The 19,819-nt window shown below is 47.3% G+C and overlaps 1 long non-coding RNA gene across 1 annotated transcript; it reads right to left on the bottom strand.

The window, feature by feature from the left end:
• Positions 1 to 8,420: 8,420 nt before the first annotated feature.
• Positions 8,421 to 19,029, bottom strand: LOC139033031 (uncharacterized). The gene is made up of 3 exons (XR_011485659.1): positions 18,925 to 19,029; positions 9,607 to 9,905; positions 8,421 to 8,738 (listed from the first exon to the last, which is right to left on the bottom strand). It is a non-coding gene; the product is annotated as an uncharacterized lncRNA (long non-coding RNA).
• Between the last annotated feature and the right edge of the window lie 790 nt (positions 19,030 to 19,819).

Here is a 19,819-nt window from a genome sequence, read left to right on the forward strand (position 1 = left end):
GCAGAACACCTTTATATGGTACATAGTAGAATATTATTAACCTTTGCAAATAAAAGAACTGTGGCTCGGTGAAGGGGAGGGATTTGCACAAGTGCACAGAGCATGTTCACAGAAACCAAGAATCTAACTCTGCCATTAATGCGAAGGCCCCCTCTGTACTCTATTATTTCCTTGGGGAAACAGATTAATTTCCTTCACTCAGTAAGTTAAGAATATTTACTAAATGCCCACTATGCACTACATCCTGATAGAACATATCTGCAGGTGATTTTTATGATTGGTCAATTTGATTGATGAGCTACTGTGAGTGAGTAAAGACGGCCACGTACTTTTTGATACTCCTCCCACTAAGAGAAGGGAGCCACTTCTCCTCCCATAGGCTTGAGGCAAGTCTCTGACTGCTTCGACTAGTAGAGTACAGAGAAAATGACACGAGGTCAGGTCCGGGCATAGCTTTGCTTCAAAAGCACTGGCAACTATCACTTTGGTTTCCTAGAGTCCTGAACCACCATGTAAGGAGTCTGGCCATCCTGCCTTAGAGGGTTTATGGGGAAGCTCTGAGATGTGAGGGGAGGAGGAGGGACCTGGTTGAGTCCAGCCTTCCCTCTATCCTTGCTAGGGTGCCAGAGCCCAAGGAGAGCTAGGGCCCCTGAGTTCTTTGCTCGGAGCTCCAAGCCCCAGGATCCCCTCTTAAATCCTCCCAAACCAGCCTAACTGGCAGCTGAATAATAACTGGTAATCTCACTTGATGCATCATGGAACAGAAGAACCATACAGCTGAGCCCTGCTTAAACCCTTCACTTTCCAAATATGAAGTGTAATAAAAATGTTTAATGTTTTAAGTCACTAACTTTTGGGTTAGTTTGTTAGGCAGCCACAGGCTATTAGGTGGGATGGGGGAGGAAAAACTTTTAACCTAGAAGCAGTTTGCTGCTATGACAAAAATTACAACATGCAGTGCAGGGTTTGGGACCTGGTGGTGGAGAAAGGTCTGAAATGCTTTAAAGGGCTTCTCAGTGAAAAGAAAGAATAGTGAGAAATTTTTACTGGAGACTGGGGAGAAGATGATGTGTGTTATGTAGGAGCAAGTTGTTGAACAAAACCATCCCTTGCAGTAACATGGAAAATGAAAGGTATCATCTGTAAATTCCTGGCTTTGGCTGATGAGCTTTGCTGGCATCATACAGAACTCTTCTTCTGGCTGGCAATGATGACATTCAAGAAGACAAAGATGAACCAAGGAGGGACCTATTCATTTCTTCAGCAGAATGTAGAGGAAATATAAAGGAACCATGGATTGTTAGGTTTGAAAATAAACTCTTATCCTTAGCCTCTCCCAGCAAAAGATTCTCAGAGGGGGAAAAAGATGGCTTCGGGGCAAAGATCAAAGATGTTAGCACAAGATATTTTGTTAAAGACTTAGGAGACCTAGGGTGGCATTTCATAGATGGTTTCAGACAGACAAATGTCCTGCTAAGGACGTCCAAGGCAGATGTCCTCAAAGATCTCCTCTATTAAAAAAAAGATGACTTCCAAGAATCTTAAGGGCATGTTTCCAGAGCTAGAGATAAAGAAAGGCCTTTGTGATTTCAGGACGTCTGTGAATGTTGAGGAGGGGGGCCCAGGAGACTCCACCCTTCCAGCTGACCCCTGCAGGTGTCATGCACAGGAGTCCAGCCATCTCATACCATCCAGAGCAGCCCAGCTGCCACTTACAGACACTAAAGTGTGTGAAGCAGAAGAATTGCTAAGTCGACATCTACCCAAATTTCTGATTCACAGAATTGTGAGATATAAGAAAATGGTTGCTGTTTTAAGCCACTAATTCTGAAGGTCACTTGTCATGCATCAAATGATAATTATGATCGCATGAACTTTCACAGAAAATGATAAGCCCTCCAAAAGCCAAACCGTCATTTTCATCATCACCTTCTATGTGCTCATAACTATAGCTGGTTCCGCTAAGGTCTGACCTGCTACTAACCGCCTAATAACCAGATCCGAAAGTTTCTTACCCTTTCTGTAGCGACAGACACCGCTGACTTCATCCTCCTTTGTGAAGCTCCCCTCTCCACTTCCACCGCACTGGAATTTATGATTCTCTCAACTCCGCTTCTGTGAAAAACAATCTTCTGTCTCTTTCTATTGTCACTTCTACCACCCTGGCTTGAGCTGTCCTCTCTCTTACCTTGCTGGCTCCTCCTGAGGAACGTAAAGATGGTGCGTGTAATAAGTGGGACCATGAGCCTCTGATCACTGTTGCTTGTCCTTTCTCTGAGAGTTGGGGCTCAGAGCTGAAGAAAGCTGATCAGGGAGAGCCCTCCTCTGTTCTCCTGGGTTTGCTTTGAGACCCGCAGACTGCAGGGTCACCAGAGCAGGCCCTCCACCTGCTGGGGCCCATAAAGCCAGCCCGTAAGTTCAATTTAGGAAGAAAAGAGTAGGAAACTCATTTTGACCTCATATATAAGCCCCAGTGGGCTTCCCTGGTAGCTCAGCTGGTAAAGAATCTGCCTGCATTGCAGGAGACTCCAGTTTGATTCCTGGGTCAGGGAGATCCCCTGGAGAAGGGATAGGCTACCCACTCCAGTATTCATGGGCTTCTCTGGCAACTCAGACAGTAAAGAATCCACCCACAGTGCAGAAGACCTGAATTCGATCCCTGGGTCAGGAAGATCCCGTGGAGGAGGGCATGGCAACCCACTCCAGTATTCTTGCCTGGAGAATCCCATGGACAGAGGAGCCTGGTGGGCTACAGTCCACAGGGTTGCAAGGAGTTGGACATGACTCAGAGACTAAGCTCAGCACAGCACAAACCCCAGTCCATCCAGTTTTTCCAGCAAAGAACAAATTCAACCCTATCTGAATCCTGTGTGTCTTTCTTTATTAGTTCAGAATTTAGAGGGGATTTCAGAATGTCTGAAAATTCCCCAACACTGTCATCCTGAAAGAAAGATCAACAAAAATGCGTTTCATGCGGAACATCAGCCCACTGGTCTCTGAGGACAGAACCTGCAGGCGAGCCAACAATCCCTCACGTGAGACCCCTTAACTTCCTGAGGCCAGGACTGGGAGTGGGGACCCCCACCCAAAGTACGCAGCGCTCTGGGCTTGAGTTCACTGGATTTCTCCGGGTTCTGGAGCCTCAGCTGTGTCCTCCTCCCCGTCTTTCTTCGTTCTTTTCTGTGCACGGGGCGAGTGGCCTCCCTGGGACCCCCAGGGGTGCACCTACGGCTGTCAGAGCTGACGCCAGCCCCAGGAAGACGCTGACCGCTTCATCGGGGCTTCGGAAACGAGCCGCAGAGCCTTGAGGAGGCACATGGCGGCCGTATGTTTCCACGGCTACCTGTAAAAACAAGAAAACAAACAGAGCCAGGCCCCGGGAGAAGGAAAGAGCAGCCCTGAGTGGCCGCGGCGCACCAGGCTCCATCTGCCCTCGGCCTGAAGGCGGGGCCAGCCCCGGGCGGACGGCTCCATCCGAGGTCACTGGGCCCCTCCTCCAGGTGCTCCCCTCAGCCCTGAGCCGGACCCCAGACCCCTGCCCGCCCCCAGGCCGGGCTCCGTGCAGCATCCCTCCCCATCTCTGCCCTGCTGACTGGGTCCTCTCTGCAGCCTAGACACCTGCCCTGGTTTCTCCCGCCCAGGAAAAAGGACAAGGAGCTGCCTGCCTCCTTCCACCCGCCTCCCCGTCAAGCTGCCTCTGCCCTGCTGTCCCCCGCCAATGGGGTCAGGGCACTACCCACACACCCCGATTCCTGCTTCCTGTCCATGCCATGCAATCCGCACCCACCCACCCCCTCACTGAATTGGTTCTGTCTCCAACCGTCTTTGAAAGGTGACCTGTACTAGCGACTTGAACAGTGTGTCCTCAGCCGTGTCCGACTCTCACGACCCCATGGACGGTAGCCCGCCAGGCTCCTCTGTCCATAGGCTTTCCCAGGCAAGAAGACTGGAGGGGGTTGCCATTTCCTCCTCCAGGGGATCTTCCCAATCCAGGCGTGGAACTGGCATCTCCTGTGACTCCTGCATTGGCAGGCAGTTTCTCTTTCCTCTGAGTCACGTGGGAAGCCCCGGGTTGAGCAGTGGCTTCCAAATCTAGGTCCACCTGAAAGGTGTGAATGTGGCTGAATTTGGAAACAGGGTCTTTGCAGATGTCATGAAGTTGAGAGGAGGACATTATAGAAGGTTCTAATCCAGTGTAACCACTGGTCCTTATAAGAGATGGAGACACACAGGGAGAAGGCCACGTGGCGATGGTGGCAGAGAGTGGACGGGGGTGTCTACAAGCCCGGGAACACCACTGAGGATTGAAGCCACCACCAGAAGCTGGAAGAAGCAAGGGGGGGTTCTTCCCTGGGCCTTCAGAAGAAGCCTGGCCCTGCTGACACCCTGATCTTGGACTTCTAGCCTCTGAACTGTGAGAGAACACTTTCTGCTGTCTTCAGCCACCTAGTTTGCGGGGCTTTGTTACAGCAGCTCTGGGAAGGTAATAGATGACCTCTTTCCAGTCCTTATCCTGTTCATGTTTTTTGAAAACGCCCTTTTCACAACTTCATCCTTCCTGAAATTCGCTTCATCCGTGACTCAGCAAGACCGCTCTCTGGTTCTCCTCCCAACTCTCTGACCATCCCTGGACGTTCCCAATGGTGGCTTTCCCCAGGGTTCTATCCTGACCCCTCTTTCCTTCTCATTCTCTTCTTTCCAGGCATGCACGTTTGCTTTCTGTGCACGATGACTGGTATTTATAGCTTTCCTCTCTCCTGAGTTCCAGACCCGTATTTTCAAACATTGCCAGGCATCTCTACCACATACACCTCATATACTACCCATCTGGAATGAAACTCACTATTTGCAGATGGTAAATTTTTTTCTGAGACAAAATAGAATGAATATTCAGGGTTGATTTCCTTGAAGATTGACTGGTTTGGTCTCCTTGCTGTCCAAGGGACTCTCAAGAGTCTGCTCCAGCACCACAGTTTGAAAGTATCAATTCTTTGGTGCTCAGACTTCTTTACTGGAGAAGGAAATGGCAACCCACTCCAGTGTCCTTGCCTGGAAAATCTCATGGACAGAGGATCCTGGTGGGCTGCAGTCCATGGGGTCGCAAAGAATCAGGCACAACTGAGCAACTAACACCAACACTTCCTTATGGCCCAACTCTCACATCCATACGTGACTACTGGAAAAACCAGAGCTCTGACTACATGGACCTTTATCGGCCAAGTAATGTCTGCTTTTTAATATGCCCTCTAGGTTGGTCATAGCTTTTCTTCCAAGGAGCAAGCGTCTTTTAATTTCATGGCTGCCATCACCATCCACAGTGATTTTGGAGCCCAAGAAAATAAAATCTGTCACTGTTTCCATTTTTTCCTGTCTACTTACCATGAAGGGATGGGATCAGAGGCCATGATTTTACTTTTCAAATGTTGAATTTTAAGCCAGCTTTTTTACTCTCCTCTTTCACTTCATCATGAGGCTCTTTAGTTCCTCTCCACTTTTTGCCATTAGGGTGGTGTCATCTGCATATCTGAGGTTACTGATTCTTAGGGATTTTCGTGGACAGGAGGGAATGAAAGTCCTCAAAAGTGAGGTGGTGGAACTCTTGCTTTCTGGACAGAAAGCACCTTCAGCAACCACCTGAAAAAATGAAAGAAATACAATTGTATTTTTTGAGTCAGTAAAATGTGTCAGTGGCTGCAAATACATAAATACATGTCACATGAAATTCTGCATCTAATACGTGCCTCACGGGCGTCTCATGTCTACCTTTACAGAGGTTTAGTCTAGGCCTCAATTTTAGAACTCAGTCATAAGATTAACAATTTTTGGCAAAATTTGAAGCTATTATTTTAGCACCACATGTGTTTTTATGAGTTAAGCAAAGTCTTCCCCTTTTTCTAGTTTTGAATGTGAAAGCGTTAGTCGCTCAGTTGCGTCCGACTCTTTGCGACCTCTTGAGCTGTAACCCACCAACCTCCTCTATCCGTGGAATTCTCCAGGCAAGAATACTGGAGTGGGTAGCCATTTCCTTTCCAGGAGATCTACCTGACCCAGGGATCGAACTCGGGTTTCCTGCTTTACAGGCAGATTCTTTACCATCTAAGCCACCAGCGAAGTTTTACTCAGATAAAATTGACAAGTAAAAATGGTATGTATTTAAGTTGTACAAGATGATGTCTAGATATACATTGTAAAATCATCACTGAAATCTAGTTCACATGTCCATCCCTTACATAGTTACGTCTGTGTGTGTGTGTGTGTGTGTGTGTGTGTGGTGTGAACTTAAGAGCTATGATTGTTGCCAATTTCAGGTATAGAATACAATGTTACTAACTTGTAGACACCAGTACATTAGACCTCCAGAACTTCTTCATCCTGTGAAACTACTTTGTACCCTTGGACAATATCACTCCATTTTCCCCTCCCCCTGCCTCTGGCAGCCACCATCCTGTTTACTATCTAAAGATTCCTCACGTAAGTGATACTTGCAGTAACTGTCTTTCTGGGTCTATTTCACTTAGCATATGTGGTTCAGGTCCATCCATGTCGTCGCAAATGGCAGAATGTCTTTTTTATGACTGGATAACATTTGCTTGTCTACACACACACTCACACAGACACACTCACACTCACACACGCGCGCACGCACACTCACACTCATTCACACACACACTCACACACACTCACACACACACTCACACACTCACTCACACACACACTTTTCTTTATGCAGTCACTCTTCACCACTCACTTGGTTCACATCCATATCATGGCTGCGGTGAATAATGCCCCAGTGAACGGGGGAGTATGTAGATCTCTTCAAGATACTGATTTCATCCCCTTCAGCCATACACCCAGAGGTGAGATTGCTGGATCATGTTAATTTTTTGAGGCAACTTTATACTGGTTTCCATAATGTCTGTGCCATTTTATGTCCTTACACTCAAAGGGTACACAAGACTTTCCTTCCGCCACATCCTCGCTGAGACTTCTTCTCTCTGTCTTTTTGATGGCAGCTGTCCTCACAGGTGTGAAGTGACATCTCACTGTGGCTTTGGTTTACATTTCCCTGATGATTACCAATGCTGAACATCTTCTCACACGCCTGGTCATGTGTATCTCTTCTTTTGGGAAATGTCTGTTTGGGGTCCTTTGCCCATTTTTTAATCGGGCAGGTTTCTTTTGCTGATGAGTCGTTTGAGTTCCTGATGTTAACACACTCTGGATGTTAGGAGCCCAAACAGCTCAGATGTGTGGCTCTTTCTCTCATCCCATGGGTTGTCTCCTAACGCTGCTGATTTTTTGCTCTGCTGGGCAGAGCTTTATAGTTTTACATAGCCCCTCGTCTATTTTTACTTCAGGATCATCCAGAAATAAATCCACACATTTACAGTCAACCAGTCTTTGGTAAAAATGACAAGAAAACACAAAGAAAAGGAGAGGCGCTTCAATAAAGGATCTTTTATTGAACGCTTACAATGTGAAGAGTTATATGCAGAAGAATGAAATTGGGCCCTTATCTCACACCATATACATGAATCAACTCAAAATGGATTAAAGACTTAAATGTAAGACCGGAAACTATAAAACTATTAGGAGAAAACATAGGGGAAAGGTTCTTGACAATCGCGGACAATAATTTTGAGGGACATATCTATTTTAATGTATTTTCTATTTGAGTTTTGATATATACTTTATGCATTTGACATGATTAAGCCAAAAATAAAAAATACTCAGCCTAAGCATAAATTGGTTGGCATGCATTGAATGATTCCTAGATGTCACTCTTAGCAGTGATCTTGCCAATGCCACAAAGGACCCGTAGTCTAAGAAATACACATGCATTTAAAGACCAGTGGGGCCCAAGAGTTGACCACAGATCCATTCCTGAAACTCCAACATGTATGGTTACAGCAGATATCATAACCAATCCGGTTTATTGTTGGTGGTGATTCAGACACTAAGTCATGTCTGACTCTTTGCAACCCCATGGACCATACCTTGCCACGTTCCTCTGTCCATGGGCTTTCCCAGGCAAGAATACTGAAGCAGGTTGCCATTTCCTTCTCCAGTCCAGTTTATTAGGGGTCAGCAAACCAACATGATAATGGGGATCTGTAGTCCTAGTTTTTCATTAAGAAATAGGTATCACAGTTCACTGTTAGAGCATATATTTATTTAGAAGGGCCTGTGTACAAGATGTTTACAATGGTATAAAATGTTATTTGAGAACACATGGGTATATTTTGAATGCAACACAGATACTAACACTTAAGCTTTTCACTGAAAGTATCAAATTAAAAGAAAAAAAAAACTTTCCTAAGTATCAAGTCAAACAAGTTAAATATGTCTTTATTCTGCTTAGAAATATTACCATTACCGCCTGAAGGTTGAAGCTGAGGTCACACCAAACATTGCTTTAAGAGTCTTTGTTAACATTATATGTTTGGCTTTTCAGTAGATTTCATTTTCTAAAGATTTCTCAACAAAGGTAGGAGGTAAAAAGAAAATATAATCTATGATTTGAAAACTAAAGTGGGACCATGAAAGGAAAATTAGATGCTCACTTCTTAGTAGTAAGATGCAAAATTGTCAGCAATTTTTTATTCAGCATGAGTCACTCTGTAAACTTCTGAACAGGGCAGCGTGGTGGGCTCTCCACCGCTGCCTACACGTGAGGTGGGATGGCTCTGATTCCAGGCCAGTCTGGAGTCACCACAAGTAGACTGTCTACTGGAGAACTGCTGAGAGATGATCAGGATGAGCTCTTCTCACCGAGACCAGCCCGGACGTGGCGCCCACCCTCCGCGATGCTCCCTGCACTTTCCCTGCAGAACCACCACCGCCCACTGGGCACCTTTGTGAAAATCAGAAGAAGACATCCTTTCCTTCAGGTGGACGCGGCCCGGGGCCCACGCATGTGACTTGCCCAGGAGAGAGAGGGCAGACGTCAGCCCCACCAGCTAACATAACCACCATCTGCACCCACTAAGCGTAGCCACGATCCCACTGCCCACGCGGGATTCCATCCACCGTGGAAGCAGCTCCCAGCTCCCTCCTCCGCCACCAAGTTCTGAGGCCACTTGGTTCAACTAACAATGCAGCATTGCAATTATTTGTTGGTGAGTCTGTTTCCCCGGGTAAACTCTGAGCATTTTATGATACATTTAATAGGTAGAATGAATTATTTGATTGACATTTTATGGAATTGAATACAGCTTTTCACTTTAAAGGACAGACTACACCAGGTTCGACTGGTGTATTTTCTTTCCTGGGAAACCCTTCGGGCTTTCTGAGCAATTTAATGGTTTCCCGGCAGACTTACCCAAATGCGAAAACAGCTGCTGTCTAGAAGAGAGCACGCACCCCAGCGATCAGGTGTGTGACTCTCGTGGAGACGGATCGCTAGTTCTCATGAGACATGGTAATATTAATGAATGGTAATATTTATTATTAAATGTCCGCTGCATGTCAGGCTACAAAGACAACCCAACACCTACAAGACTCAGTGAGGAAAGGAGGAGCTGAGAGGCTGGCCTGCCCCCAGACCCCCTCCCCTCCAGGCAGCACAGAGCGGTGAGTGACCCCCCAGACCCTTCCATGACTCACCCAGGGAACCTTCCTCTCGCTCCCCTCGAGCAAGACTGTAGACACGCTTCAGGAAACCTCTCTGGACACATGTAAGGCCTTCCTGCGTGAGATTCCGCCGTCTGGATGGGTACCAGACGGACCCTGTTTACGAGCTGAGAACCTCGCGATTGTTTCAGTTTGTTCCCCCCCTGCGCTTCCATCACCCTCTGAAGTGCAGCACTTCCCGTGGCCTTTCATCTGGAGTGGTCCCAGTGCCTCGTGAATTGATGCGAACTTTCTTTCGTAACAAGCCTGTCTGGGGGCAGCCAAGTCCCACCCTGTAACAATGGGGTAGAAAAGTACATGGTCTGTTTCCTCTTGGCTCCTGCTGCCAAGAGCCCATTTCCCAGGCCCTGTGCTGGGTTCCTATCCAGAAACCACAGCAGACCTTGTGAAGGCTAGGTGTGAGAACTCCACAAGCAACCTGTTACCCCAGGAAGAAAACAAGGCCTTTGACTCATTCATCAGGGCTGCTCTGCCCTCCCTGGGTAGGGGGTGCCGGGGCAGGGGGCGCTGAGCACTTGAATGGGTCTCCTGAGGTCTCAGTTTCCCCAGCACAACCTGGGGCATGTTCTGCCACAAAGCGAGAAGCCCTTGGGGTTCCTCCAGCTTTCTTCAGTTCCCCACCCTGTGCCACCAGTTCCGACAAGGAAAGTGAGGAACTTTCTTTCTCAAACAGTCGCCCTTAAGAACACAAGCTTCAGTGCTATTCTCTCAAATCATCCCACCCTCTCCTTCCGCCGCTGTGGCCGATTCATACTGATGTATGACCAAAGCCATCACAATAGTGTAACTATCCGTCAACTAAATAAATTAATTTAAAAAAACCACAAGTTTGATCTATCTCTGAAATACTAGCAGCCCTCAAAACAAATGGAAACATTTTTGTACACAATGGTTTGAACAGAAGATTTTAAGAGTGAGCCCAAGTGTAGAGAGAGCATATTTATCCATTCCTTCCTCTGAGATCGCCTCTGCTTTTCAAACTTTTGAGAAAGTCATTTTGGAAGATCATCTCGGGCTTCCTCAGTGGCTCAGCGGGTAAAGGATCTGCCTGCAATGTTGGAGATACAGGAGACACGGGTTCAATCTCTAGGTCAGGAAGATCCCCTGGAGAAGGAAATGGCCACCCACTCTAGAATTCTTGCCTGAAAAATCCCATGGACAGAGGAACCCGGCAGGCTACAGCGCATGGGGTCACAAAGAGTCAGACACAGCTGAGGACAAAGCATACACATTTCTCTAATGACTTTTAAGGCACAGGTTATCCTTAGGAAAGGTGGAAATGAATTACGCCTTAGAAATCACAAGGACTGACCTGAAAAGTCCTACCTTTGGCTGTCCAACTTACACAACTGCACACACAGCCCTACGAGAACGTACCTCCATGCAGGGTAAACAGAGAATAGATGAGATTTGATTTCTTGTACTTTGTGAGAAAAGCCCCGAATTCAGTTTTTTTTCTTTCTGAATTCAATTTAAAATCGAAGTTCCCCAACACCATCTTCTCCATCAAACTCCAACTAGCTTGCTTGGAAGTCCTCCCATGGGAGCACTTTCTGCAAAGACCATGATTTCTGGAAGGACCACACAGGGCAGCCGCGCCTTGAACACGCAGGTTGCGGTAAACGTCAGGCGTCATGCCGTGTCCAGACCTGACCTCCTCTGCTCCGAGGTGGAGGCTTAACACTCACGTCCACAGCAAAGGCCCCGACAAAGTGGCCAAATGTACAGACACCTCCCCCCACACCCCTGAGCCCGGGACACAGCCCCGCTCTGGAATGTGATCAAAGCAGAGTGCTCTCAACACTCCTCCTCCCCTGCCCGCCTTCTGAACACCGTCATGATGCCACCTGCTAGTTCCCAGAACAGAACAACTGAGCTTCGTGCACATAACCAGGCTCTTGAGTTTTACCCAAGTCACTTCCCGGACTTTACCCAAGTCACTTGTGTCTTTATTTGACAAGAGGGAAAACGGGCAGAATGGAGAGAGGGCATTAGAACACTGCCCTGATGATATTTCACTTAACTGGGGGCCTGGGTAATGTGAAGGAAACTTCCTCCGAGCCAGTTATTCCTGTAAACACACAACAATCCCTGGTTCACTGTGGATGCATATGCATGCAAGTGTGAATTACTAATAAATGATTGTGCCCAGTTAACACACCCACTCACCCATTCTCTCTGAAACTTGTAGATATGCAGCATATTTTAACTCAGGAGCAAACGATTTAACCATGGCACTCAAAGGGGAGAACTCTTTAATCATTTGTGTGACCATCGCCAGTTTGTTACTGTAATCCTAATGATTCGAGCCGTGTTGTCTGCTGGGTTTAAAAGCACTTATCAACACTCCAGGAAGGAAAGCAAAGCACGAAGGTAATCCCTTTCAACTCAGCCCAAGAAAACGTTAATCCTTTGTATCCACTAATGGGTACGCCTGGGCTGGTATCTCTCTCTACTGATGAGAGATGTGAGGCTGGCCGCCACCCTGCCACTGCTCCGTGCCCGCTGCCAGGAGGGGATGGAATTACCTACAATGCAAAGAAGCATGTTCCAAGTGCTGGGCACCATGGGCTGCAGCCCCAAAGAGGGAGCATTTGTTCCACCCTGCACGGCACCAGGACCAGAGCCGAGACGGGGGAGGGGAGGAGTCTCACCACAGCCCCGAGGGAGGCGGAGAGGCTCTAAGGGGGCAGGGGGTTCAGGGCAGGGAGCTGAGTCGGCTGCAGGGGCACCGGGGGGGGCGTCCTGGCGTGTCTCGCTCAGGGCCCGGCCGGGCGAGCACAACCAGCATGAGACGCACGCAAGCAGAGGCTGAGGGCAAGAAAGAGAAGACCCCGGCAGGACGGGGTTCCTCGGCACAGCCGGGCAGATCCTCCGCGCTCTCTGGGGAAGCCTCAGCCCTGTCTGTGGGAGAAAGAAATGGCAACCCACTCCAGTGTTCTTGCCCGGAGAATCCATGGACAGAGGAGCCCGGTGGGCTGCTGTCCATGGGGTCGCACAGAGTCGGGCACGACTGAAGCGACTCAGCAGCAGCAGCAGCGTCGCTTCTCGGCCTTTGGCTAAGATCAAGTGCAGCAGCAGCAGCCCTGTTTGTAAACCAGCTGATGGAGTCAGGCTCGCAGATGACCCGAGATCATCGCCCCACTTCAAGCCAGCTGAAAGGCCTTAGGGGTGGTTGTTCAGTCGCAGAGTCACGTCCAACTCTTTGCAATCCCAAGGAGTGTAGCTGGCCAGGCTGCCCTGTCCTTTGCTGTCTCCCCAGTTTCGCCAACATCCACTGAGTTGGTGACATGACTGAACCATCTCATGCTCCACCACCCCTTCAGTAATTCCTTCCCAATCCCATCACAGCCATGCCCAGATGGGTGTTTGAGTAACTACAGCCTCACCAAGCTAACACAGCACCACGTGGGACTACCACTGGTCGTGTCATCCAGAGACCGAGGCAGAGAGCGCCTGGGTCTAAACCTAGGACTCCGTCCCTCACGGCTCCTGCCATGTCCTCCAGCAGGTCAGCCTGTGGCTCAGTGCCTCAGTTTCCCCACTATAGCATGATGATGGTGTGCTTTATAGATGTGTTATAAGGATCAAATTAGTCAACACGTGTCAAGTGCTTCGAACAATTTCGAAACTAACAAGCATTCACTAAGTGCAATCTATTGTTATGATGTTATTACTATTATTTAAGGCGTATCTGTGTGTGAGTGCATGTCGCTAACACGCCGAAAGCTACTTTGGCAAGTCAGCTGCAGAACCAGGATTAGAATTTGAAGGTCCAAGGATCCAGTCCTTTGGTAGCTATTTATTTAGCATCTGTTGTGCTTGGCAGTGCACAGATTTAAAGAAATGTGAATAGAATTCATTCCTTGTTGAAATGACATTCTAGCTGAAAATCTGAGGCAGACAGACAGTGGCCAACAACGCATCTGCATGGAGAAAGAAGGGGACGGAAGATGGAACTCGGGAAGTCCGAGTGGAGAGAGATCGCTTCCCCTTGGGGTAGTCTGGAGAGAGGCCCTGGGAGGGGGTGTTTGACCCAATACAGGGGTGTTTCTGTTCTGGGGCTTAAAGAATGGGCCGGAAGAGGGAGGCAGAGAGGAGAACAAGGGGGGGAAACGGTAACAGGGGGCCAAGTGGGCAAAAACACACAAAGGCCAGGGACTTGACAACGGCACCTGGTCAACAAGAAAGGCCCCAAAATTCAAGCCTTTGACTCTAAGTGCCAGGTGGCGCTGCTGGTAGAGAACCCACTTGCCAATACAGGAGACATCAGCGACGTGTGTTTGATTCCTGGGTTGGGACGGTCCCCTGGAGAAGGAAATACTGGAGTGGAAACCCACTCCAATATTCTTGCCTCGAGAATCCCAAGAATAGAAGAACGTGGTGGGCTATAGTCCATGGGGTCGCAAAAAGCCGGACATGACTGAAGCAACTTGGCTCACACACATACTAGATAGCTATTGCTTCACTTAGGAAAGCATTAAGTTATCATCTTCAGCCTTTGTCTTTGTATAGAAACCCCAAAGCATAGTCTCACGAGCTTGATGCCACATCCAGAGATTAAAACACCTCTGCTCATGATTTTTCCTTCCAGGGAGCTAGGTTTCTCCTGGTATTTCTCCAGTCCAGGCTTTCACTGAAGCAACAGATACAGCAGCCCATGCCTTATATTTAAAAAAAAAAAAAAAAAAGATAGCTTCACCAGTCTGGCACAGCTGAAGGGATCTTATTTTACAAAATCTATAATCAGAAAACATTGGTTTTGTCTTTTGTACTAGAGCTGTGATGGAATTAAAGGATTCAAGATTGCAAAGCCTTCATGAATAATTTAGAACCTTCAATCCTAGCAAATTTCCCACATGCCGATATCAGGCGCTGACATTTGAAGAAGGTTTAACGGTGCTGAGCACACCTTAATTCGGGATCATCTTCACCCACACACCTGTGACCATGCTCCTCCGGGTTGTTCTGTGTCACCTTATGCCTAAAATCTCAGAGTTAATTCATTTTTCAGTGCAATGGCATCTGTCCAATGTATTGTAACAAACACTTATTTGACATTTACTTAGCACACCCCAGATAATAACTCATCAAGGAAATGGCAAAACCCACTCCAGCACTCTTGCCTAGAAAATCCCATTGATTCAGGAGCCTGGTGGGCTATAGTCAATGAGATCACAAAGAATTGGACATGATTTAGTGACTAAACAGCAACAAACCTCAGGCAGAAACAATAATGATGCTCTTGCTGCAAATGAGGTAACAAAAGCCCTGGGAGGCGGAGTCACTTCTCCAAGTCATGGCCCCAGGAGAGGAAGAACTGGGGTTTGGATGCTGGCTGTCTGACCTCCAAGTCTATACCCTTATCCATCACAGCCCCTATCATATTGGTCATGAGAAGAGTAACAGAAGCATCCTGGGGTCCCCAAGCTTTTCAGCTACATGATTGGGAAGGGTCAAGACACTGGGTGAATCTCGGCCCAGTTTGGCAAGTCTCTTCTCAGCTTGAATCCCAACAGCAGTTATCCCTCCCATCAACCTGTGAATCAGAAAGCGTCCTCCATCACCCCAGCAAGGCAACAGCAAGATACAGAACGCAACAAGCAGACACCAGCCATGTCCTGGATTAGCTCCACAGCCCAGTGCAGAGAACAGAGCATCCCAAGGCTACAAGGAAGCAGTGGGACAATTTTGGCCCCCTGGAGGCTCAGATGGTAAAGAATCTGCCTGCTAAGGCAGGAGACACAGGTTTGATCCCTGGGTCTGGAAGATCCCCAGAAGGAAATGGCAACCCACTCCAGCATTCTTGCCTGGGAAATCCCATGAACAGAGAGGAGCCTGGCGGGCTTCAGACCAGGGGGTCACAAACAAGTCAGACATGACTTAGCGACTAAACAGCAACAGCCAGTGGAACGATTTACATCCCACCTTTAGAGGAACAACCTCGAGAATGCCAAGGGATGTTTAATACTCTGAATGAGTGCTGAATATTTACCAACGCATACCCTGGTTTTTCCCTAAAAGGTCATGAAGATTCTTGGATAAAAAGTAGCCAAATGCAGATCTGCATGGAACACAGAGGAAAGGACCATTCTAATCTGGACCAGACAAGGAAAGGAAGAGGAATCCACACCAGTGACACGTACCGTTGTCCAGTCTAGCTATGGGCTTTCACCAGTTCCTTGGAATAAAGGATTTTGGAGTTTATGCCAGACTTGCATTATGTATGATTTATTGCAGGAAGTCCTGTTATCATTAAGTTGTTAGAAGAAAATCTGGCACAGTGAATTCAAATAAAACAGAAATCGGTATTTCATAGTGATAAAAACCAGTAGACTAGGGTTTATCTTGAACTGAAAACCATAAAAATGAATTTGTTTTGTTTATATTTAACATCATTTTAGGATATTATTAAGCAAACAACACACCAAGTATCGACAGGGGGCGAGGTCACAACCTATCTAACATTCTATTAATATATTCAGCTCCTTGGTGCAACGGAAAGACTCCATTGTACAAAACGTCAGAGCATTTCATCACTGCTTCCAAGTGTCTGTCGGAATATTCTAAAATGTGCACACATCACTATCTTTGTCAACTGTCTACTCTTCACTCATTGGCTGAATTACCTCTATCAGAGGCTCACTTTTCAAGGGCTTTCAACAGATTGCAGCAGCCAGCAACACCACTGCCATTGACTTTCTGTAATCCTGCCTCTATTGCACGACCCTCAATTTTATTTTGCAAACGCTTTGTATGCAAAACAATGTCTCACGGAATAAAGACCATGATAAAATAAGGAAGGTAGTTTCCATGAGGACTGGTCTCTGGCCTCCAGAATTTCTTTTAAAAGGCTCACCTGATTGGGTCAGGCCCACACAAAATAATCTCCCTTCTGATCAACTTAAAGTAGACTGATTAGGTATCTAAACTACAGCTGCAAAATCCCTTCACCTTTGCCAAATTTTGTGGTTAAAAATAAGCTAGATTTCCTCAAGAGGAGGGAATTATACAAGGAGGTGGGTCACTGGGCTTTGAATTCTGCCCACCCCACCCTTCATGTGGCAGAATAGCAAGGAAGCCAGTCCTACGTACATTTCCCACCCTGGGCCTATGGCAAATGTTGCATTGCAATGTGGAAATAAGCAGTCTGTCTCTCCGAGAATATTACTTATTGTTTCATCTTCTGCCCTTTTCAGTTATTCATTCAGAAAACATTTTCCTTCTGCCCACAGCACCCTGCTTCACTGAGGGCTGGTACGTGAAAATGAATAGTCCTTGTTCATGAGGACATCACAACCATGACCCCTTGTCCCGTCAGCTTCACAAGAGCAGAGTCAAGTGGCTCTTTTGTTAGTCAACCTCTTAGTCAACCATCTTGCCACATTACTTGATGTTTCCCTGCTAAAACCTGCCTCTAGCAGGACTACAGAGGTGACTATTAAGCCTCCTTTTATTATGAGCATGAATGTTGGAACCTGAGGCCAGAGCCCAAATCAGATGTGTCAGGAAACCACTATGACCTGCTCTGTGTTTAGTGAAAAGAATAATGATCTGTTCTGAACCAGCTATCCAAGCACAGACGCGCAGCTTTTCTGTTCTAAAAATCATCCAGGATAAGGAGAAACCTGTGTCAACAGCAAACTGTTTGTGAGCATGTCAGGGCAAACACAAGCTTTCCTACTAGTGTGCAAGCAGAGCTACAGTGCAAGGCTGATAAACCTGCACCCTGGGTCAGCCCCCCACCCATGGGCATCACTGGAGCACATGAAGCATTTCTCAAGTTAGCCGTCTGGGACTCAGAAGCTCGGGCAAATAACCATCTGCCTAGGAATTCTCAGTTTAAGTGAACCCGAATCTTAAGTCACCACACATATTATCCGGCAGAGCAGCAATGAGTGACCCTTGCAATCAAAACCAGATCAACGGCCCTGGACCCGGCTCTCCCGTGAGACAACCACATCCTGCTTACTCGCTCAGTCGTGTCTGACTCTGAGCGACCCCGTGGACTGTAGCCCTCCAGGCTCCTCCGTCCATGGGATTCTCCAGGGCAAGAACACTGGAGTGGGTGGCCATTTCCTTCTCCAGGGGATCTTCCCGACCCAGGGATCGAACCCGGGTCTCCTGCACCGCAGGCAGACGCTTTACCATCGGAGTCACCAACATGGAGAGGTTATAAGGGGAAGACGTGTTCAAGGTATTTTCCAAAAATAACTAATTGCTTTGTTGCTGCTCAACTTTGCATGCATTATGAGCAAATAAAATAAGTCGCTTGATAATAATTATTGCCCTTAAAGAAAGAGGCATGTCTATATTTTGTCTAAGTATTCTGTTACCCCGGGGAGGTGGTGAAGGAGCAGAGCTGTCAGCAGCTGCCAGACGGATGAATGGTTCAATGCTGCCATCGCCTTTTATACCTAGTCTTATGGCTACAATAAAGAATAGATAAGCAGTACATTATACGTCATACACAAAGTTCTATATAAAAAGCATACACAATTATATATAAAGAAATAATATAAATATATAATTATATGTATTATGTAATATATAATGTATAGTGGTAGATCCAAAGCTGCTTTAAGAACAAATAAACTGAGAGAAAAAGAGAGCTAGAAAATAAATTCCTCTAGCCTATTTAAGTACCAAAATGCCTTGGTCTGTGGATCACAGCGCTCCCTTCACTTGCTCCGACTGACAGCTGGTGTCCTCTGAGAATAGAATCTGATTATTGAGTACAGCAACTGATCAACTGAAGCAGCCATAGGGAAACATCTTAAGAAAGAAAATGGGCTTCCCCGGTGGCTCAGTGGTAAAAACCCCACCTGCTGATGCAGGAGACACGGGTTCAATCCCTGGGCTGGGAAGATCCCACATGCCGGAGCCGCTACGCCTGGGCAGCACAGTTAGCGAGCCTGTGCCCTAGGGCCCAGGGGCCGCAAGCACTGAAGCCCAGGCTCTGGAGTCTGTGCTCCTCGACGAGAGGAGCCACGGCGATGAGAAGCCCGTGATCCCGACGGGAGAGTGGCCCCCGCTCACGGCAACTAGACAAAAGCCCACGCAGCCCCGGAGACCCAGCACCGCCCAAGATAAATACATTAGGGAAATTACAAACAGAAGAGAAAATGCTTGACAAACACCCATGTCTGGATAATCACAGTTTTAAAAAGAAAAGAAAGAAAGATGGGGGAGGGAGTAGAGGAATGAAGGAAGGGAAAGAAAGAAAGAAAGAAAGAAAGAAAGAGGGAGGGAGGGAGGGCGGGAGAGAAAGAAAGAAAGAACTGTCTTAACTGCTCAGAATCACGCGCTGCCAGGCCAGGGCGCTGAACTCATTCAAAGACATCTCCTATTATTATTCTTCTCATTTCCTGCAGTTGAAGCCCACTTCCATTTTGGATGACATCAACAGAGTGAGCCCTCCCCCCACGGAGCACAGAATGTTCTGTTGGCTTAGCGTCCGCTCCCGTCCCCTTCACGGTGCCCACAGCAACAGGCTTGCTCCTCTTGAAGGGGGAACTGCAGACCTTGGAGGGCAGCCCCCTCTGTAGGACCCCAGCCCACTCCCCTAACTCCTTGCCCCCACTTCCCCTCCTTTTCCTTCCCTTTGTAGCAGCCAGCCTTGCACCAACACACACACACACACACACTCACGCATGCACCCAGGCACGCACATGCACGCCACCTGCCTGCCCCGTTTCCAGGAGAACTTAGTGACTGCTGCTGGGCACCTGCTCTTCACACACCTGTCAGGCCCAGTAGCTAGAGTCTTAGCTGGAGATCAGGAGTGAAAACCACTATACGCAAGTGATAACAGGGGATTTTTGCAAAGCTACAGATACAATATTAATTATTTACCAAAAAAAAAAATGACTTGCACCTGCATTCAAATATAACTATATCAAATAAAACTTATAATATGCAGGTAATTTTCACTTCTTTATCACACACTTGTTTCTTAAAGCAATTACGTTCCAAGAGGCTCCCTCAGGCAATAAATCCTTATGTTTAACTCAACTCCCACTTTCCATCCTAACCAGACTCCTCTGTAATAAAACCAAAACTCATCTGACATGTTTGTGGAGCACTTTATTCAAAAAGTCCCAAAGGCTTTACAGATTTCACTCTATCCGAGGGAAGGGAGTAAATTATTCACTTTATAGAGAGCTGTGAATAATGCTTCCTGGCT

This window comes from Odocoileus virginianus, chromosome 34 (genome assembly GCF_023699985.2).
Source record: "Odocoileus virginianus isolate 20LAN1187 ecotype Illinois chromosome 34, Ovbor_1.2, whole genome shotgun sequence".
NCBI classification, from domain to species: domain Eukaryota; kingdom Metazoa; phylum Chordata; class Mammalia; order Artiodactyla; family Cervidae; genus Odocoileus; species Odocoileus virginianus.